The sequence below is a fragment of the Capsicum annuum genome, chromosome 4, assembly GCF_002878395.1.
Source record: "Capsicum annuum cultivar UCD-10X-F1 chromosome 4, UCD10Xv1.1, whole genome shotgun sequence".
In the NCBI taxonomy this organism is placed as follows: Eukaryota; Viridiplantae; Streptophyta; class Magnoliopsida; order Solanales; family Solanaceae; genus Capsicum; species Capsicum annuum.
Window position 1 is genome coordinate 139,365,692 of NC_061114.1, and position 23,728 is coordinate 139,389,419.

Consider the following 23,728-nt stretch of genomic DNA (forward strand, 5'->3'; position numbering starts at 1 on the left):
ATGACTCTCATGGTGCCCTTCTAATGTGGAGATTGAGTTAGGGATTAATCTTGTTTCGAAGACTTGTCCAATTTTTATTCCTTATTTATAGAATCACTTTAGTTGAGTTAAAGCAGATTAAGAAGAAATTTAAGGATGCTTTAGATAAATGTTTCATTAATCCTTGTGTTTCTCCGTGGGGTGCTTATGTTCTTTCATACAAAAGGGGGATGGTTTCCCATGAAAGTGTGTAGGTTATCAGTGGGTAAATGAGTAATTTAGGAAGTCCTTCTCATGGGGCCGACTGTATCAATATATTCTACATGGGGTACTTTATTAGTGGTGAATGGTAGTTGACAAATGCTAATTTTTAACCTAGATATTGATTTTGATGAGAGGGTATGTTAGCTCAAGAATAAAAATACAAGAATTATAGAGGTAGATTTTATAGGTTAGAGGAGGTTTGCGGAAGGGGTGAAGTTGATGACTTGGCAAAATAAGGGAGTAGAAAAGTTTTGACATATAGGATGGGGTTTCAGGTTGAATTTCTAGATTGAGGGTTAAGTTATTGGATGGTTTAGAGCAAGGAAGTTTGTATGACTATGCGAGACTCTAGGTAGCATTTGAATGGATGAGGTTTGAGGAATAAGAGAACTAAGTATCCCTAGTGTACACCATTGGTGATACCCATTAGAGCGGAGTATTATGCTTATAGGTGTAATAAAATAAAGGTTGAGGGTTAACCTTAAATTTTCTCTAAGTAGTATATTTCAAGGAATGGTTGAGGTGCATTTACTCTTATTATAGCAATACCCTCCTTTCTTGATTAAGAGGGCTCTTTTCTAGTGTTCCATGCAATTTTGTAGTGCTTATGCCCAAGGTTCACATTTTGCATTTTTCTTATTCCCTAGATATGAATCATGACCTTATGTTACATTACTTGTGGTATACACAGTTGTGTTTCTTTCAGTGTCCATTCCTAAGGACTCTTACTGTGGTATGTTATGTCAAGATGAATCTTCATTTAAGACCTAGGTGGTTGCTATAAAGTACCTCATTTGTATTGTAACATGTCTTATTTCGGGGGTGTCACCTTGAGTACATGAGTAATTCTTTTATTTTGGTTGCTCAATGACCCTCCGTATGTTAGGGAGGTTATAGCTATGAAGTAGTAGAGATGTTTTGAAATGGGGGAATATAGAAGTCCCTTCTAGGGGAGATTCTCGAGTGATTACTAGAACTAAGGCCATGTAGAAGAAGGAGAGGGTAAGTCAAGGTTGTTTTCATAGGGGATAGCTAGGAGATCAGTAGATGGTGAAGATCCTTATGAAAATAATAGAGGTTACTAAATCTTTTGTAGGGTAGATCATACAACGGGTTAGAAGAGGTAACCTTTCATGTGGCAATTAATGGTTATATTAAATCGTGGTGTTGGCTACTTAGCGATTTGGACTGCAGTTGCGGGGCAGAGTAATGTTTTGGATGGATTTAAGAAATAGAGCACTGTGGCCTAAGTTAACTCCTTTTAACTCTAGATAGGCTTAAACATAAAAGTAGTGTATAGCTAGACGCAAACTATTATATTTATGTGTTTCTAAGAATTATAAGATAGATTGGGCTTGTCCCCTAGCATGAGTTTCATTATTCTGATACTCCCTGTGTCTATGTTGAGTAATAGTTTGGATGATCTTTCATTTATTGTTTTCTTAAGAGGATATTGGTATCTCAAACTTATTGTCCTAAGAAGGTCCCAGTAAGGAATCTTGGGTCGACATGTTTGCCCATTTTGAACAAAAGTTGTGGTTTCGCTGAAGGTTCTATGGTGGAACCAAAAGTCTGAGAAAGCCATTTGGGATGCGCAAGAGTACATGGAGTCTGAGTATTTGTGCCAGTTCTCTTTTAGGAAAAAATGTGTGTAAGGTATGTGTTCTCATCATCTCATTTTTTTTCTAACACGATAAGAAAAATTTTGGTTTCCTTGCATCTTTGTTTTCTAACATAGTTAGAGGTCGGGATGTAGGTGTTGGGGTGTAAGTCGTGCTTAGGGTATATGATGATATCCTTATCTTTTTTTGTATGTGTTTTTTCTAACTTGGTCAAAGAGAATTTTAATGTGTATTAATGTGTTAACTAATGCCTATGCTTGCCTTTACCCATTATACGAGGATGTATGATCCTAAGTGGGGGAGACTGAAACACCCCAAACTTTGACCCTTCCAAAATTAATTGATTTTGAACATTCTGGACAATATTCGACTAAAGGATGATAGTGGTATTCTTAGATGATTTAACGGCCTTCCACTTATATGATAATTAACATTGATAGGTTATTGTCTATTAAAGATACTAGTTGGCACCATACCTGTTATATGATAGGGTAAGAGTGGTATCTTGCAAAACTATCTGATGTTTATTATCTAGTCTGGTGGATTTTGAAAAAGGTATGGTTCCAAGGGTACTATCTTAGGATACGAGTTAGGCAGGTGTGTTCGTATGGTGGATAGTATGTAGGTCCAAGGTGATGCTTGGTTACGAGATAAGGGTACTACTTATACCCTAGGTTATGGTTTAAGGGGATGGGTTGTACCCTCCTGCGTGTAAGTTTTTAGCTTTTAAGATGAGGTAGTTTGGACATTTCCCACCATAAAACCCTTAAGTCCCCACATTATATTACACTTAGTGGCCTTTCAAAACTTACTTGGAAAGGTAGAAACACTCTCAAATCCTCTCTAAACTGTCTAAAAAATATTGACTAGGGTTTTTATCAAGGTGTTCATCTAGAGGATCAACATTCAAGTTCTCTTCGTGAATCATTGTTAATAGGCATATTACTCCACCCTCACTATTAGTTTAAACAAAATACATATTTTATGTAAAGTTTTATGGCATAATTGTGGTATAGTTTTATTTTTTGAATATATGTTGGGTTTTTTTGATATAAATGGCTTGGTTATGGTTTTTCCTATGTTTTAATGTTGGTTTGAACATATCATTTCATGGGAATGGTTAATTAGTACTTTATTTGGTTTCGAAAACTATATGCCCTCAATATGTTTGATAAAATGCCTTTGAGAATGTTTTTACCTTACTGTTGAACTTTCATTGAAAACTTTGCATGGTATAAAGTTGTAATGGATCCCAAACTAGTTTTTATAGTGGGTATGAATTAATTGAATACACATGAGGGGTACTTGGTAATCCCCCAAGAAAACTTAATGATGATCATCTTTTGGGATATATGGGAATCCCCCAAGTGACTCAATAATGTAATCTACGGGTACATAGGAATTCCTTCTTTAAATAGGATGGCTAAGGACATTACTTAAAACTATGGTCGGTATGACGATAACACTACTTATAGCCTTGGTTAATAATAAATGGAATTGGTTGTTTGGTTATGTGCTAACGGTTTTAATTGGGCAATAATTTTTGGGTGTGATAACTAACCCTTAAGGTGTGACTCCAATGGACGGATACTGAAAACTCATGTTTCCTGACATGAGGATTGGTAATGGAGACCACATATATAATACTTATGAGGTACATTGTAATCCTCTAAGTTAAACTATTATATATGTATCATGGAGAGCGAAGGGTATACGAGAATCCCTTACTCTTATGGTATCTCTAGTTCATGTGGCTACATATATCGCGGCACGTTTAGGGGGTAACACTGGACCCACTTAGCTGGTAGGTGGTTCTAGGATGGTTAAGCAACACATACCAAGGTTAATGGTTTTAAGGAATTCTAAACCTAGCTCTCTTTCCTGGAGAGAATTATATATATATACATACATATATATATATATATATTTATGGTTGTTAATACATATGGTTGTTTAGTTTATTTTAATGGTTGGCATTATTTTATCTCTATACTGAGTACATGCTAGCATTCACCCGCTAGCCCGTCTTCGGGGGTTGTATCCCCATGCGATGTAGGAACAGGACATACTACTCCTCCTACTCATTGATCAGATTTGGGGACCGCCGGTGTTGGATTGAAGTACTAAGCTTCCATAGTTTTGAAGGTATCAATTTCATATTAGGGATTTATTTATATAATTTTGTCTTTTCATAGACTTTGGTTTTTGGCTATGATCGGTGGCATGTCCCGATTAGATATTCTTTGGATTCGATTAGACGATTTGTTTGGATGATTGTGCACTTGGGTATGTAATAATTATGATATATATATATATATATATATACATACACACATTGGGTTATTATTTTTTGTTTGGTTGGTTATTGGACGGATTGACTTGGTTGGGTTGGTCTAAGAAGTAGACTTATCACAAAGTCATTATAACTTCAAATATGCTATCTTATTTTATTTTTGGAATTCTTATGACTCAGGATATATGTTGGTTGGTTGGATTAGGTATTGGAGGTGGTCTTCGATTCTAGTTCGACTTGAGATGCCCATTACGTCAAAGCCCTAATTTTGGTTGTGTCACCTATGATGCACCTAACCGCAGAATCTACAAGGAGGATATAATAGAGTGGGTTGGGCCATACAAGCCTAAGATTGGGCACCCTGCACCGTAAATACCAGTACCATGTTGAGAATGATGGTCGCTTATCGGCTTTGGATAAGGATCACTATGGAACACCCCAAGAATAGGATGGAATAAATTTTTTCTTTTATTTTGGACTTGGTATGACTCAAGGGTACCATTCGTACCCTTAGATAAAATTTGTTTGATGGCTTGAGGGTTTAATCATACATTAGGCAATATGCTTGTGTTGGTTACCCTCCAAGGTATGAATCATCAATGAACTAGTTGTATAGAAGGATATGAGGGGTGGAATGTCAAGTTGTATATTTTTAATGGTTGTTCTTGTCGAATTTGCCCAAGGTATGAGATGTCGGTATAATTTCGTGTACTGCTCATACCCTAAGGTATGAGTTTAGTGGGTGAAGTCTTAAAGGAACTAGTGTGTAGGGTCTTGGAAAGGTCTTGGGTATGAGTTAGGTTACCACTCATCCCCTAGGGAAAAGATTCCATAGGTAAGTTTTACCCAATATCATGGCTTTCTTTAATTCGTAAGTCAAGGGTAGTCCGAACATTTCCTACTTCAAAACCATAATATCCTCACGTTATATAACCCTTGGTGTTTTTTCATAACACTTGTTAAAGGATAAAAACACTCCAAATACATTATTTAAACACTCTCTTGAACATTGAAGGCTAGCGTTTCTTCATGTGTTCTTCGAAGGGCTCAAGTGTCATGTTTCTCTATTGAATCTTATTCTATAAGTCATGTTCTCCATCTTACATTATTAGTTCCAACAAAAGGCATAATTAATCCCTTTTAAATATTTAATTATGAATTATAAATGGAGGTTTTAATAGAATGTCAAGGGTCTTGATGCATATGGTTTGGCATTGGTTTAAACTATGTTTTAACATGTTTTTGGTAATGGTTTGCACATGTCGGTGCTTAATGGTCATGGTTTAACAAATGGGTCATAACTAACCTAATTATAATGGATTATGCTTTGGTTTTTGTCATGGTAAAGGTATTCCCTCAACATGTTTGATAAAATGCCTAAAAGGATGTTTTTACTCTACTGTTGAACTTTCATTGGAACTATTCCGTGGTTTTGTTTGATAATAGAACCCTGAATGCATTTAGGTGGTTTTGCATGGTTTAAATATTTGGAATTATGTAAATATTTTAAATGCTTGGAATGATAATAAATAGATTAGAATGGTTAATTGGCAAGGTCTTAGTTGTTATGGTTGGTCCATTTGAAAACCTTGTGGCATACATAGGAATCCCCCAAATGAATGCATTAATGAAATTTGCTTGAATAATGGTAATTGGTTAATTGATCATACTTTTAGGGTACATGGGAATCCCCCAAGTTAATTGGATAATGTGATCAATGTGTACAAGGGAATCCCTTGATTTAAAAAAGGTTTGGCTAAGGTCAACACCTAAAAGTTATAGTCAGTATGACGATACCACTATCTAATTGCCTTGGTTAATAACAGTAGTATAATGGTTGGTTGGAAATGGTTTTAATTGGGTGATAATAGCTAGGTCTATGGCAATACCTTGGAATGTGGAGGTTATGGTGGGACCGAAATTGTAAACTCATATTTTCCATTGTGATATTTGGTGTTAGTGACCATGTGCATGGTATCACACTTTATATTTTGGGGGATGTACTAGTCATCCTAAGTTCTTTTCTACGGTCGAGCGACTTTGTGCATCAGGGATATTTTAGCAAGGGGAGCTGAATCCATATAACCCTTTGGCAATTTTTAGACGAAAAACTACATAGCCCAGGCAAAGGTTTTAAAGGCATGCTAAAACTGTTTCCCTTTCCCGGCATGGTTTTAAATATATATATATGTGCTGCTTGTATGCATTTCGGATGGTTTTACTTTGTTTTATAAATGGCCTTATTTTATCTTTATCTTGAGTTCATGCTAAAGTTAATCGGCTAACCCAGCTTCGGGCACTTGTATCCCCATGCAATGAAGCAACAACAATTCTACTCCTCATGCTTAGAGATCAAATTCAGGATTATCTATTGGATTATAGTGGTGAGCTTCCATAGGTTGGAAGGCATTTATTTCATGTCATGGATTTCTTTATGTACTTTTGTCTTTCATAGACTTGGTTTATGGCTTTGTTTGGGGCATGTCCTAACTAGGTACTCTTTGGTTTGGTCTAGAGGCTTTGTATGGACAACTGTTGACTTGGGTAAGGTGTGGATTGGATATGATTACTATATATACACATTGGGTTATTATTTTATCTTGATTTGTTATTTTGTCTTGGTTATTGGTTGGTTTGGATGGTTGGTTTCAGTTATTCAGTCGATCAACTTGATTGAGTTGTCCTCGGATATAGGTTTATCCTAAAGTCAACACATTGTTTATAAATTGTATGGTTATATGTTTGGAGTTTATCTAACTCAAGGTACATGTTGGTAGTCCTGGCTGGACTTGAGATTGACCATTACGACAATGCCCTGGTTTGGTTCATGTCATATTAGTATCAGATACTAGGTATTAGTGTCATGCGGTGTCGACAAAATTATGACAAGTAGAGTCTTACTTATAGTTATGTCGTGCAATAGACTTATAATCAGGAGGCTTTGAGGCATCTGGGATGTTTCACTTTGTATTTGTTCTATGTTTGGACTATACATTCTAAGGTCATAAACTTTTACATGGAGTTTTTTTGGTTTACTTTTAGAATCATGTCCTCTCAATGATCTAAAGCTCCTGGAAACTCACTTGTCTCGCTTGAGGATAACATGGATGGATCTAGTCCAACAAATGGGGAACATACCCAGACAAGGGTCACAGCTTCTGGTTATCCTAGTAGAGTACAATTCACATCATTCTAACTATGTGGTCACACCGTGGTTGTTGTAGGAAAGGGGGGAATAATTATGTTGGTTGTGGTAAATTGGGCTATATGTTATGGGAGTGTCCCATAATGATATTTGCTTGGGAAAATAAGGTATCAGTTGCCACTTTTCTATCTCTTACACAAAAAGGGTGCTATTTCTATATCTGATACTAGTTGAGATCGTCTTAATGTATATACTATTCCTTGGGAGTCTAAGGCATCTTCTGCTGACATCAAGGGTATGTTGAATACTCCTTTTTCTATTGTACATATAATTTACTTAGTTTGGGGTCCCTTCACTCTTTTGCGGCCCTATTTATGGTTGTGTATTTTTGTTTTAGACCCAGGGTTATTTCAGACTCGTTTCTCTTCTATTTCGACCCAGGTAGGTGACTGTGTGATTGCCAAAAGAGTCTATAAAGGGTGTGTGGTATCTATTGGTAGTAAAGGGGTCATGGTGGATTTATCTTACTCAGGTGTAGTGGACTTCGATGTCATTCGGGAAAATGGATTTTTTGCACTCATGTTATGCCTTATTAGAATGACGGATCCATATAGGTTGTCTTTAGGATCCCCAGTGAGTCGATTACAGAATGGGAGGTTAGATTCACTCTGGCTATTAAGGGGGAAGGTTATGCCATATCCTCGAACTTGGTGGTTGGTTTAAAATGGAATGTATGTATTTTTTTCAAGATAAAGATTCTAACTAGGAAGGTCTATTTTTGGTTCAGTTTTGGTGGTGAATGAATTCCCTGAGGTCATCTTGACAACCCTCATGGTGTCTTTCTAATGGAGAATTCGGTTTGGGATTGGTCTCATTTTGGATATGTGTCCAATTTCTATAACTTTGTTATAGAATGGTTCCGATTGGGTTAAAGGAGCTTAAGGGCCATTAAGGGATCTCTTAGATAAAGGTTTTCTTTATTTTAGTATTTGTTCGTGGGAAGTTCTATTCTTGCATTCATATGGGGAATGGTTTATCGGGAATGGATAGGTTTTTGGTTGGTGGGTATGGAATTTGGAGTTTCCATCTTATAGAGAGGACCGTATATATATATTTCATTTCACATGGGGTTCTTTACTAGTAGTTCATGGTGGTTGATAGACACTAAATGTGAATCTTAGATGTATTTTTTTTTGATAAAAGAAGTATCATAGATCGGAGATAGTAATGCTGAAATTATGAAGGTAAATTGGAAGGTCAGATAAGGATGATGACTTAGGAAATACAATAGTGGGAAAGGTTGTACACTCTAGGTGAGAGGTCCAGGGTGAATGGATGGATATGGATTGTGGGTCAAGACATTAGATAGGTTAGATCATGGATATTACACGTATCTTTGGCCCTATATTTGTATTTTATTATTGGCATGAAGTTGATTATTAAATTTATTATTTTGAATTTGGGTTTTAGCACAATTACGGTCTTTGACATAATTACTCATTTAATTGATTTTTCATGGATTATTATGCATTATTCATGTATTATTTATGTTTATGAACATTGTGGGATGCATGGGAATATTAAATTGATTTTGGGGTACTTTGGATTCCCCAATTACTTGGTTTTGATCATTGAAATAATATGCCCTCAAACTTTTTGTGAAATTTCCGATGAATATAATTTTGTTAGATGGTTCACTATTCTTAAACCTTTGCATTGCTTAAATGAATAAAGGATCATGAATTTGTTTTGATTAGATTCAAATAATTTTGGAAAGGCCTTGATGGCCATCGTTTGATTTAAAATGGATTTGGTTTAATTAGAAACCTCTGATTCAATTTGGTCTTATGTTTTTTGGAGTGTCTTCACTGAACTCTAGCTAGCCTTGGGGTGAATAAGGTTTTAGGTATAGGAGAACCAAACATCTACCGTGTATATTTTCAATGATATTCATTTGAGCAGAGTATTGTTTTTGTAGGTGTAATGGGATTAAGGTTGATAGTTAGTCATAATATTCTTTTAGTGCTGGACTTTAAGGGAAGGTCGGGTTGGACAATCCAGTAATTCTCTTTTATTTTTTTAAGAGAGTACTCTACTAGTATGGTGGGCATTCTTATAAAACTTATGCCTAAGGTTCATATTTTGTGTTTGCCTTGTTCCCTGGATATAAATCCTAGCCTCATTTTACATTACTTATGGTTTTTGTGGTTGTGTTTCTTTTCATGTCTAGTCTTAAGGATTCCTTTTTGGAATGGTTATTCTAGGATGGATCTTCATAATGATTTGGGTGGTTGTTATAAGGTACTTCTTGCCCATGGAGTCGTGTCTTGATGCAGGGTTCATTGTCTTTCCCTGGGTGGCATGGACAATTTTGTAATTCAATTCCTTAACTGATTTATTCTTGTGTTAGGATGGTAGTTACATTGGAGAGTGTGGTGATATTGTTAAATGGGGGATGTAGAAGTCCCTAAATGGGGGAGAGTCTTGGGTGACTTATAGAGTTAAGGTTTTGGAAGGTGAGTTAAGGTTGTTTTCTTGAGAAATAGTTACGAAAGGAATAGGTTGTTAAATCCTTGTGAAAATGATAGAGGGTGCTAAATCTTTGGATGGATAGATCATACCACAGGCATATAAGCGGTAGGCTTTAATGTTGTGATTGGTAGGTATACCAATAGTTGTGTTGGGAACTTGAGAGATATTATATGGCATGGTTTTATACAATGATTTCATAATTTTGAATGTTGTATGAATTTGGGTTTTCAAATATAATTTGGGGGCTTCAATTATAATTGTTGGATATGGATTGTCTATGTCTTTTACACAGGGTTTCCATAATATAATAGTGATAGAGGCAACGTAGAGTTTCGGGATAGATGTATGGATTAGGTCCTATTGGCCGAAGTTAACTTCTTTTAGCTTTGGATAGGCTTGATCATAGAAATAGTGTATAGTTAGACTCAAGCTCTTATGCTAATATGTCATGATAAATTCTAAGTTGAATTGGACTTGCTCTCTAGCTTGAGTCTATTCATCCGATAATTTTTATGCTTGTGTTGAGGTAAGGTGTGGATGGTCCTTGGTTGGTTGGTTCCTTTAGGTGGTATTGGTTTTTCATATAGTTGTTCTTTAAGGAGGTTTCGATGAGGATTCTTTGATTGGTAAGTTCTCTAGTTGCAAACGAAAGGTGTTGCTTCGGTAAAGGTTCCATATTGAGATCAAATGTTTGAGAAAGTCATTTGGGAGACGGAATAGGACATAAACTCCATGTATCTTAATTATTTCTTTTTTCTAGAAATTCATGCGTAGGTTATGTGTTCTTCAAAACATCTTTGTTCTCTAACTTAGTTAGAGGTTGGGATAGAGGTGTTGGGCTGTATATTTTCTTTAGGTTAGCTGATGATCTTTTCATCTTGGTTTATGTCCTTGTCCTCTATTTTCGTTGGAGGAATGTTTAACGTGTGTTTATGTGTTAACTCGTACTTGTTCTTGCCCTTACCCATTATTCTAGGATGAATTATCCTAGTTGGGGAGACTGAAATACCTCGATAATAGGGCCTTTGCAAGAATTTCCTTAATTATGGACTTTTGAACTTGATACGATTCAAGGTTACCAGTCGTACCCTTGAATATGATTTGTAGGCTTGCTTAAAGGTTCAATCTTATGATAGGCAGTATTCTTAGCTTGTTTGCACCCCAAGGTACGACCCTCATAAAGGTCCGACTCATATAGAAGGATATGAGGGGTGCAATGTCAAGTCATATGTTGCTCAATGGTTCGTCTTGTGGAATCTGCCCATGGTATGATATGCAGGTATTTTATAGAGTACCACTCATACCCTAAGGTACATGTTAAGTGGGTGAAGTAGTATAGGAACCAGTGTGTAGGGTCTTGGTAAGGTCGTGGGTATGAGTCGGGGTACCACTCGTATCCTAGGGTATGGATTACATGGGTGAGTCTTGCCCTACATTGTGGCTTGTTTTAATTCATAAATCAAGGTCAGTTCAGACATTTCCTACTTTAAAATCCTAATTTTCTCACGTTATATAACCCTTGGTGGCTTTTCATAACACTTGTTATAGGATAGAAACACTCCAAATACATTTTTAAACACTTTCTTGAAGATTGGAGGCTAAGGTTTTTGCATGTGTTCTTCAAAGGGGTCAAGAGTTATGTTTCTCTTTGAAATCATCTTGTATAAGAAATGTACATCTTCCTTCATTGTTAGTTCCCACTAAAGGCATTGTTGATGCATTTTAAACATTCAATTATGAATTATAAATGGTGATTTTGAAACAATGTTGAGGGTCTTGATGCATAAGGTTTGGAATTGGTTTAAATTATGTTTCTATATGTTTTTTATCATGGTTATCACATGTAGGTACTTTTTTTTTCATGGTATAACAAATGGCTCATGAGTAACCCTAATTATAATGGTTTATGCTTTGGTTTTGGTCTTGGTAAAGCTATACCCTCAACATGTTCGATAAAATGCCTAAAAGGATGTTTTTACTCTATTATTGAATTTTCATTGGGACCATGTAATGGTTTGGTTTGGTAATGGAACCTTAAATGGATTTGAATGGCTTTTATGGTTTAAATTATATAAATTCTTTAAATGCTTGGAATGATAATAAATTGATTGGAATGGTCAATTGTTAAGGTATTGGTGGTTATGGATTGTCCATTTGAAAAGCTTGTGCGGTATGTAGGGGTCCCCCAAGTGAATGCATTAATTAAATTGTCTTGAATAATTGTAATTGGTTAATTAATCATACTTGTGGGGTTCATGGGAATCCCCCGAGTTAATTGGTTAGTATGATTTGTTGGTACATGGGAATCCCTTGATCTCTAAAAGGTTTGGCTAAGTACAACACTTGCAAGTTATAGTCGGTATGACAATACCACTATCTAATAGCCTTGGTTAATAACAATGGTATAATGGTTGGTTGGAAATACTTTTAATTGGGAAATAATAGTGGGGTGTGTAGCAAATCTGTGGAAGGTGAAGGTCCCTAAGGGATCAAAACTAGAAACTCATATTTACCGATGTGAGGTTTTGTCCTAGTGACCTCATGCATGGTTTCACACTTTATATTTTCCGAGATATTCTAATCATCCCAAGTTCTTTTCTCTGGTCGTGTGGCTTTATGAACTGGGGCCCTTTCAGTAGGAAGAGCTAAACCCATATAGCCTGTGAGAGGTTTTACAATGGAAAAGCTACATACCCCAGATAAATGTCTAAAAGGAATGCTAAACTAGGTTTCCTTTCTCGACATGGTTATATATATATATCTATGTATGTATGGTTTGTATTCATTATGGATGGTTTTACTCTATTTCATAAATTGCATTATTTAATCCTTATCTTTAGTTCACGCTGACATTCACCCGCTAAGTCATCTTTGGACGGTTGTATCCGCATGCAATGAAGGAACCAACTATTCTACTCCTCCTACTTACTAATCAATTTTGAGATCATCTATTGGATTGAAATGTTAAGCTTCAATAGTTTGGAAGGCATCTATTTCATGTCATGGATTACTTTATGTACTCTTCTCTTTCATAGACTTGGTTTATGGCTATGTAGGGGGCATGTATTGACTAGCTACTCTATGGTTTGGTCTAGTAGCTTAGTATGGAAAATAGTGTACTTGGGTATGGTATGGATTGGATATGATTTACATATATATACATTGGGTTATTATCTTGATTTTGAATAATGGTTTTGGCTTGATATTGGTTTATTTGAATGGTTGGTTTCAGTTATTGGGTGGATCAACTTGATTGTTTTTTCCTCGGATATAGGCTTATCCCAAAGTCACCACATTGTTAATACATTATCTAGTTATATATTTGAAGTTCATCCGACTCAGGGCATATAATTGTTGTTGGGTTGGGTGTGGGGTGATCTATGGTCTTGGTGGGACTTAAGATTTCCTATTATGACAAGACCTCGATTTGGGTCATGTCAAGTTGGTATGAGAGCCTAAGTTTCAGTGTCATGAGGTGTCCACAAAGTCATGCTGAGTAGATTCTTTCTTTGTGGTGAGTCATACACCATAGTTATAATTAGGAGGCTACGAGGTATATATGAATGTTTTACTTTCTTATTATTCTATGTTTGGGCTATGAAGTCTAAGATCATGAAATATTCCATGGAACTTCTTCGGTTCACTTTTCGGATCACATCCTCTTAGCGATCCAAAGTTATTAGAAACTCATTTATCCCAATATAGGATGACATGGATGAATCTAGTCCCAACTAATGGGGAACATACCCAGTCATGGGTCGCAACTTCTAGTTTTCCCAGTGGAGTCTAATCACATCTAGTCCCATAATAATTACTGCTTGGGCAAATAAGGTATCAATTCCCAATTCGATAACTCTTGTGCCAATGCGATGCTACTTCTGGATTCGGTACTGGTCAGGATCATCTCAGTGTTGTTACTATTCCTTTGTGAGTCTAACGCATCTTTTGATGATGGTACAGGTATGTTGAAAACTTATTTCTTTGTGGTATGTATGTTTTAGTTTGTCTAGGGTCCTCTCTCTCTTTTGTAGCCCCATTTGAGGTTTTATATTTTCGTTTTGGTCCAAGGATATTTTAGACACTTTTCTTTTTTTGTTTCTACCCCTGTAGCGTACTCTGCGGTTGACAAAAGATTCTATAAGGGATGTGTGATACATGTTGGCATTAAAGGGGTCTTGGATGATATATTTGACTTGGGTATGATGGACTTCAATGTCATTCTAGAAAATGGATAGGATGCACTCATGATATGCCTTATTATGATGATGGATCCCTAGAGATTGTCTTTAGGCTCCCGGGTGAGTCGGTTATGGAATGGGATGGTAGATTTACTTCCTTGACTTTAAGAGGAAAGGTTATGTAATATCCTAGAACTCAAAGTTTTCTTTTCAAAAGGACTGTCTTTATTTTTTTGGTTCGAGCTAAAGATTCTAACAAGGAAGGTCCTTCTTCTATTTGGTTTCAGTAGTGAATAAATTTGAGTTCATCTTGATGACCCTTATGGTATCTTTCAAATAGGGAGGTTGGTTTGGGATTGGTCTCATTTCAGACATTTGTACAATTTCTATTCCTTCTTAATAGAATAGTTTCGGTTAGATTAAAAGAGCTTAAGGTGCATTAAGGGAATTGTTAGATAAAGTTTCTCTTCATCTTATTATTTCTCCATAGGATGTTTTATTGTTGCATTCATAAGGGGAATGGTTTTTCGAGAATTGATATGTTATCGGTTGGTGGATAAGGAATTTGGAGTGTCCTTTTGTGGAGTGGACCATATATATATATTCCATTTCAGATGGGGTACTTTTCTAGGAGTGCATCGTGGTTGATAGACACTAAGTATGAATCTTAGATGTTTGATTTTTTTGAATGGAATATAACAGCTCGGGGATAGTAATGCGGAAATTGTGGAGGTAAATTGGTAAGTTTGATAAGGTTGATTATTTGGGAAATACAATAGTGGGAAAGGTTATAACCTCTAGGTGGGAGGTTCAGGGTGAACAGATGGATATGGATTGTTTGTCAAGTCATTATATTGGTTAGATTATCGATCTTGCATGTATCTTTGTCCTTATATTTGCATTTTAATGTCAACATTGATTATTAAATTAATGATTCTGAATTTGGGTTTTTGCACAATTGAGGACTTTGACATGATTACATATTTGATTGATTTTCCATGGATTATGATGCATTATTCATGTTTTATTTATGTTTATGAACATTGTGAGATGCATGGGAAAGTTAAATAAATTTGGGGGTACTATTGAATCCCCAATTACCTAGTTTTGGTCTTGGAAATTATATGCCCTCAAACAATATATGAAATTTATAATGAAAATAATTTGGTTATATGGTTTGACAATTCTTAAATCTTTGTAATGCATAAAGGATTAAAAGAACATGAATTGGTTTTAGTTTGATTGAAATAATTTTGGAAAGGCCTTTGTGGTCATGGTTTGATTTTTAAAGGTTTTGGTTTAATTGGAAACCTTGGAGCCGATTTGGTGACATGGATTTGGGCGTGTCTGTGCTGAGATCTAGGTAGCCTTGGGGGTGAATATGGTTTTAGGTATAGGAGAACCAAGCATCCTCAGTGTACGTCTTTGCTGATACCCATTAGAGCGGAGTATTGAGCTTGTAGGTGTAATAGGGTGAAAATTGATGGTTAGTCAAACTTTTCTTTTAGTGGTGGACTTCAAGGGAAGGTTGGGTTGCCTAATTGAGTAATTCTCTTCTATTTCGATTAACCGAGTACTTTACTAGTGTGGTATGCATTCTTATAACACTTAGGCCTAAGGTTCGAATTTTGTGTTTTCTTTGTTCCCTGGATATGAATCTTGGCCTCATTTTGCATTACTTGCGTTTTATGTGGTTGTGTTTCTTTCTGTGTTATCCAGTCTTAAGGACTCCTTTTAACAACCCACATTCTCAAGCTAGACTTTGAATCCTTGTTCCTACATGTGTAAACTATAATCCCATGATTGTTTTGTGAATCCATGTATCATGATCATTATCCTATTATGTGAAGTGATTTCGAGGTGAAAAATGTTCAAAGGAATCACTTAGAACAATGTTGAGCTAAGAGCCTTTGGTGCGGATAAATCTTTGTATTTGATTCTTTAAGGGTCTACTTTGAATGTGTCTAACTTTTTAGATATGTGGAATTTTTCTGCTCAAGACCCACCAAATTGAAGATAATTGAGTAACCTTTCCCACTATACAAATTTAGCCTTAATCCAATATCCAACCAAAAAGTTATGGCCTTTTTTGTGAGAGGCACAAAGGATCTACAATTTGGCCGAGCGTGCTGGTCTCTCCCTCGGAATAAGTAGCGGTACAAGGAGCTCTCTCTCTCGTGATAAGGGATGCGATGCGGAACTTATTCCCACATAATTTCAGCTTCTTTAGGGTCAAGGGGCACTTTGGACCTTTTCCCTCAACCCCAAACATGCAAGGCATGAATTATAACACCCAAAAGGGCATTATTTTCCCATCTTCCCCACAGTTTCTCACGTAGAAACCCTCCTCTTCCCATGAACGAAATATTAACCTTTTGCTCCAAGAATTCAAGTATCCAATCTCCAAATTCAAGTTTTTCTTCAAGGATTCAAGCTTCAATTGAAAGATTTCATCTAATTATGGTATGTGGGAGTTCAATCATGGGTCACTTTCACCCATGGAGCCCAAAAACCTTTGTTTGATACTAAAAGATTAGTTCTCTTTTATATTGATAATGCATAATTTCAAGATGGGTTTATTTTATGTCTTCCTTATTGATTTGAACTCAATTCATGTCCAAGTATGACTCCATGGATAGTTATGTTATCTCATGCTTTAAGTTTATTTTCCATGTCATATTCAAGTGAATTTCACGTTAACCCCCTATTTATGAATTTATCTATGTAATTATTTTGATTTCTCATGTTTAACACATTCCTATGTTCAAGTTCATGATTCTCATAAGTTTGGTGGAATGTTCATGCTTTGGGTCTTTGAACTATGATTCTCATCCTACAGTTTTAAGTGTTGATATCGTGCTTTATGGTCATTTAGTGCTTCTGAGTTATGAACACCCAATACTTATGTGTTTACTTATGCTCCAGGTCATTCAAGTAATAATTCAATGAAACCCTGAGTCTTATTATTTACTGAGATATTTATGATCATGATGAGTACTATCAGTTATAAAAAACAATGTTCAGTTAAACTTAGTTAAGTTCAGTACCAGTGTCAGTTCAGTTGGGAGTAGGATTTAGCATCGAGCGAACCCAAGGCTAGGGGTTGACCTACCAGTAGAGGGTTGTACACTTAGTAGCGATCCCTAAATTACAGAACTATGTAGACTGCGTAGGTTTGAGATTTCTACCTTCAAGTTGGGGGTTTACACAAATCTCATAAGGGCACCTGCTAATAGAAGGTCACTCTTTAGTAATATGGGACACTAGTTTAGTAGATCCAAACAACCATTATTAGTACCCATAACATGGTACTAACACCCTTCCAATCGGGGTTACATCTTGGACCTCGATGATCTCGGGTTAGGGTATGTCAGTTATATGATACCTCCTATAGTTTAAGTCCAGTTATTCAGACAAAGTACAATTCAGTATTACTTGATCAGTATTTAGATATTAGTTAATCAGTATACAAATATCAGTTAATATGTATACATGTATGAGTTAATTAATATTCAGATGTCAGTTTATCAGTATTCAATCATCATTTATTCAGTGTTCATAACTCAGTCAATCTATATTCAGATATTAGCTACTCAGTATACATACATTAGTTATCCTTTTACTTAGATTTCAATCATTCAGTCACATAGGCATTAGTTATTCAGTTAGTCAGATCAGCCCAGTACATGTTATGTTTTGTTTGGTCTGTTCATTCATTCATTTTTAGTATATCGGTATATTTAGATCCTCGAGTTTTGCAATTTTTTCATCCCATAGTTTTAGGCTCATAATTCTTACATTATCCTCATTATTGTTTTACCACATGTTCAACTTTTCATGCGATATACATACCGTATTCATGTTTTACCACTTCCCATATTCATTTCTACATATTTTACAAAATTAAAGATTTAAGAAAATAAGTGTAGTGATTCACTTGCTTATCACATCATGTTTGTTACTCATGTTTTAAGATACTTCAGCTTTTAGTTTATTTCAGTCTGTTGGTGATTCTACTTCAACTAAGCATACATGTTTTATGATTATAAATATAATCATTTTTGCATATAGCATTCACCTCCAGTTACTCAGTACATTCCAAAGTACTGATCGATTTATATGTCTTTGTGTTACATTGTCTCATAATGTAGGTACCAGTTATTCTAAATTTATTTATTCTAAATCAGTTGTTCAAGTTTCATGCCAATTCATGTGTTAGCTTATGATCATTTATGGTTCTAAGCATCGTGTTACGACTAGGTGGTAGCCTTAGGTCATGACAAACTTGGTATCAAAGTGCAGGTTTCAAGTGTCCTAGGGTGTCTATGAAGTCGTATCAAGTAGAATATTTCAAAATGGTACAGACATGTCTGTATAACTCTTTGAGAGGCTATAGAGCATTTAAGAAATATTTCCCTTCTTTTAATTTCTTAGATCGTACAGTAGAAGTATTCTCTAAAAAACTTAAGTAGATTCTTACGTTGCTCCATTTATGTCAACTCTGCCTTATTTTGAAGGTAATAGGAACAGTGAAGTTTAAATCCTAACAAATAGAGATTTCTCAAAAAGTCCCCACAGACAGTTAGGGGATTGTATGCAAGCTCAGAAGTATCCCATCAGTGGTTTTAGGTTTCTAAGTTTGAAGGACTTCATTCATATTCATGAAAATTGTGCACTAAGCCAAAGTCAGATGTATCCTTAGATTCCTTCTCAGAATCATTTGATAGCATATGATCAAGAGTTAGAAGAACGAATCCAGAAGTTTAGTAGCAGTAAAATGGGATAATGTTTGTAAGGATTTAACAGATTATGTATCCATTAGGGCTAGTTGTATGAAAGGTGAATTAGTACGCTTGAAATAGTGTATGCAAGAATTTAGGTATATTGATTTGAAAATATATGTTGTTGATGTAGGGCATGTTGGTGTAATGGTAATTCTTACAGTATTGTGATACTCATGAAGATTCTAAATTGGGTAATGTTTAAATTATTATATGATGACTAATGGTACTATAGAAAGCTAAGAGTTGTATGCCAAAAGAAAGTACTAGCTGTGGCTTTTACATATTCAACTGTAGTCTTTCAGGGTGAGTTTAGTATATATGTGAATCGTTATACCTTGGACTCTTGAGTAAAAAGGTTGCAGTTCAGTTTACAGTTAGTAAAGGGGTCCATAGACTTAGAGTGATGGCTTTAAGCTAAGGGGTGCTGATTGAACAATTAACAAAGTCAGGCTCTCAGATTCTAGTAGTGATGCCATTGTGTTATAGAACTTTAGCAAGGAAGGAAGATGCTCGACCTATTCTTATCTCAATGCATGTTTTTGTACTTCAGTTATCATGAGATCAACTCATTCCTTGCAAGTCAACCCTATGATCATATCTCATATTCTTGTACATTCCATAGAATCATGTATGCTTCCAGATCCTTATATGAGGAGTTTAGTTCACTCAACAATATGAATCATATTATATGACTTTAGGAATTCTAGCCTCAGGACATGCAACTCATGACTCATGTACTCATGTTTTAAAGTATGTTCAGTTCCAGGTACTCATGTTACACTCTTAATGATTACTGAAATTAAAGTCATGGTGTGTATGTCCTTAGTTTAGATCTCTATAATTAATTCATGTTGTTGATACTCTATTCTTTAGGCCTCAGTTAAGGGTCTAAGTTATGCATATTATTCTTTGATGCTTTAGGTACTTATATTCTAACCTTTCAGTGACCTCTACTTATGTAATGATAGCTATAATGAGTAATTGTTTAGATGGGAGAGAGTAAATGTCTCATATTGGAGAAAGATTGTTGCATGCTTATTGTATCTCAACTATAAGTGTAAAGGATGATTGAGGAAGGACTTTTGTTATATGGCATGGTTAGTTGGGAATTTTATGATGTCTTCCAAAGGATAGTGCAAGAAAGATGTTATTGATAGGGGTTTGGAGAATATGAGAAAGAAGTTTATGGGTGTTTGTTTAGATGTTCATATGTTGTTAAAATAATAGGCTTGAATATCATGTTGGTATATGAGTGGATGAATGCATTGTGTGCTAGTGAATTCCTAGTAAGAGTTTCAATTAAGTTGTTAAAGTAGTAAGATTAATTATTCATGAGATGAGAAGTGGTGAAAATGGATAGGGTATTGAATTCATGGTTCAGACTAGTGTTATGATGTTATGTGTAGTATATTGAGTTTTTGATTTAGGCTTGAACATATTGAGGGTACGTAGTTCAACTCAGAGTTGGGCCTAAGCTTAAGCGTTAGAAGTTGCCTTACTTAAGGCATAGTGGTGGTATCCCAGCTTTATATTTTATAGACCTATGTTCCATGTTATAGAGTTAGGCATATTAAGATTTCTTACTCATATATCTTATTAAGAATATTCTAGTTGAGTATAAGCTTCCATTATAATTCATTCCATATAGTCAGTAACTCAGTTTAGAAGTCAGATAGACAAGTTCCTATGGCTTTCCATCTTTCCATCTAGTCATACTATCCAAAGTCTCATAAATAAGGCTATTTCATGAGGTAATTCATTCACGTCAGTGCAAGTTCCGAATTTAGTTCAATCCAAGCATCATGTTTCAGATTTAGTTATTTAGTCTTGACTCAATTCATAAGTGTTCAGTACATAATCTCAGTTTTCAAAATATTCCAGCTCAGACAGTGTAATACCCCTTGTATAAGTCAGCTCAGAAATCGGTTTCATGATAAAAGTTATAATTTTTAAGCTCAGCTATATCCTTCATTACTGTACATGTCATGTGTACATTATTCCGTACTAATAAAACTTCAACACGTTCTAATCTGTCATTCGAGGATGAATGATTCCAAGAGGGAGATAATGTAACATCCTGTATTTTTGGGTTTGACATCAAATTTTGATTCCTATGTCTGTAAATATTAATCCCATGATTTGTATGTAAATACATATGTCATGATCATTATACTAGTGTGTGAAGTTCTTTCGAGGTAAAAAATATTCATAGTAATCACTTAGAACAAAGTTGAGCTAAGAGCCTTTGATTCAGCCAAGACTTTGTATTCTATTCTACAAGGAAGTACTTTGAACGTGTATACTTAAGACCAACAAAATTCTAGATAATTGAGTTAGATTTCCAACTATACCTATTTTGCTTTAATTCAATACTCGAGCGAAAAGTTATGGCCATTTTCGTGAGAAGCAATAAGGGATCACAATTTGTCCGCAGCATGCCGGTCTCTCTCGTGAAATAAGGGGCGCGATGAGCAGCTCTCTCCCCCACTATTAGGGACGCAATGCAGAACTTATTCCCACACAATTTTAGCTTCTTCATGTCAAAGGGAACTTTGGACCTTTTCCCTCAACCCCAAACTTGCAAAGCATGAATTATAACACTCAAAAGGGCATTATTTGCCCATCTTCCTCAATGTTTCTCACGTAGAAATCCTCCTCTTTCCATGAACGAAATATTTAAACTTTCTCTCTAAGAATTAAAGTATCCAAGCTCCAAATTTAAGTTTTTGTTCAAGGATTCAAGCTTTAATTGTAAGAATTCTTCTAATTAAGGTATGTGGGAGTTCATTCATGGGTCTCTTCCACCCATGGAGCCCAAATCCTTTCTTTGACTTTAAAAGATGAGTTTTCTTTTATATTGAAGATGCATATGGTCAAGATGGGTTTATTTTATATTTCCTTAGTAATTTAAAGTCAATTCATGTTCAAGTATGACTCCATAGACAGTTATGTTATCTCATGCTTTAAGTTTCTATTTTCCATGTCTTATTCAAGTGAAATTCATGTTAAACCCTAAATTTATGAATTTAGCTGTGTAATCATGTCGATTTCTCATGTTTAACACATTCCTATTTTCAAGTTCTTAATTCTCACAAGTTTGGTAGAATGTTCATGTTTTGGGTCTTTGAACCATTATTCTCATCCTATAGTTTTATGTGTTGCTGTTGTGCTTTATAGTCATCTAGTGCTTATGAGTTATGAACACTCGATACCTGTGTTTACTTACACTTCAGATAATTGAAGTAATAATTCAGTGAAACCATGAGTCTTATTATTTACTCAGATATTTATGACATGATGAGCACTATCAGTTTTAAGAAATAATGTTCAGTTAAACTTAGTTAAGTGCAGGAGCAGTTTCTATTCATTTGGCAGTGGGAATTAGCACGAGCGAACCTAGCGCTAGAGGCTCACCTACCAGTAGAGGGTTTGACCCTTAGTACCAATCCCTGAGTTACTGAACTACGTATACAGCGTAGGTTTGTGATTTCTACCTTCTAATTGGGGGTTGACACGACTTTGATGAGGGCACCTACTAGTAGAGGGTGACTCTTTAGTCCTTTAGGAAACTAGTTTAGTGGATCCACATAGCCAGTGTTAGTACCTATAACACAGTATTGAAACCCTTCAAACTGGGGTTATAGGTTTGACCCTGATTAACTCAGATTGGGTTGTGTCGGTTACATGATACCTTCCACAGTTTAAGTCTAGTAATTCATTATAAGTATAGTTCAGTATTACATAATCAACATTCAGATATAAGTTAATCAATATACATATATCAAATAATCAATATTCAATTGTTAAAAGATCAGTATTGAGATATCAGTTATTCAGTATTCAATAATTAGCTATTTAGTGTTCATAAATCAGTTATTCCATATTCAGATATCAGCTACTCAATATCTAGAAATTAGTTATCCCTTTACTTAGATTTAAATCATTCAGTCATAAAGGCATCAGTTATTAAATTAATTGGATCAGCCAGTACATGTTATGTTAGTTTCAATCCCATTGTTTCATACCCATAATTCATACATGATCCTCATTATAGTTTTACAACATATTAAGCTTCACATGAGATGTACATACAGTTTTAATGTTTTACCGCTTCCTATCTTCAGTTCTACTTATTCCACAAAATTAAAGATTTAGGAAACTAAGTATAGTGATTCAGAAACTTATCAAATAATGTTTAATACTTATATTTTAAGATACTTCAACTTTTAATTTATTTCAGTCTCTTGGTGAGTCTATTTGCACTTAGCATTCATAGTTTAAGATTATATATGCAATTAGGTTTACATATTGCATTCACCCCCATTCACTCAGTACATTGCAAACTACTGATCCACATATATTTCTATGTGCTACATTGTCTCATAATGTAGGTACCAATTGTAGCCTACAAGTCATAATCAGAGCTTGCAGCTTTCAGCCTAAAGGTAATGAGTTCTCCTATTTTGAGAACTCCGGTCAGATGTTGCTCATGTACTTTATTTTATTATTCATATGTGTTGATTAGTGGTAGTTGGAGGTTGTCCTATATATCTATAGTCAGTATAGTAGAGTCTTCATATATAGTCACTCGGAGTCATAAATTGTATACTACAATTGTCTATTCAGTTTTATCAAAATAATTTTTACCCAGATTATTTCATGTTTATATTTCTGCACTAAAAATTTAGCTATTTTATATATTCTAAATCAATTGCTCACATATCATGCCAGTTCATTGGTTAGACTTAGACCACTTGTGTTTTTAAGAACTGTGTTACGACTAACGGGTAGACTCGGGTCGTAACAGGTGTGATTAGGTTGGTATGGTTCTTCATTATGGTTTAGGTTGTTGTTATGAGGTACTATGTTCCTATGGAGCCGTATCTTATTTCGAGGGTTTTTGTCTTGTCTTGGGTGGCATGGACGATTTT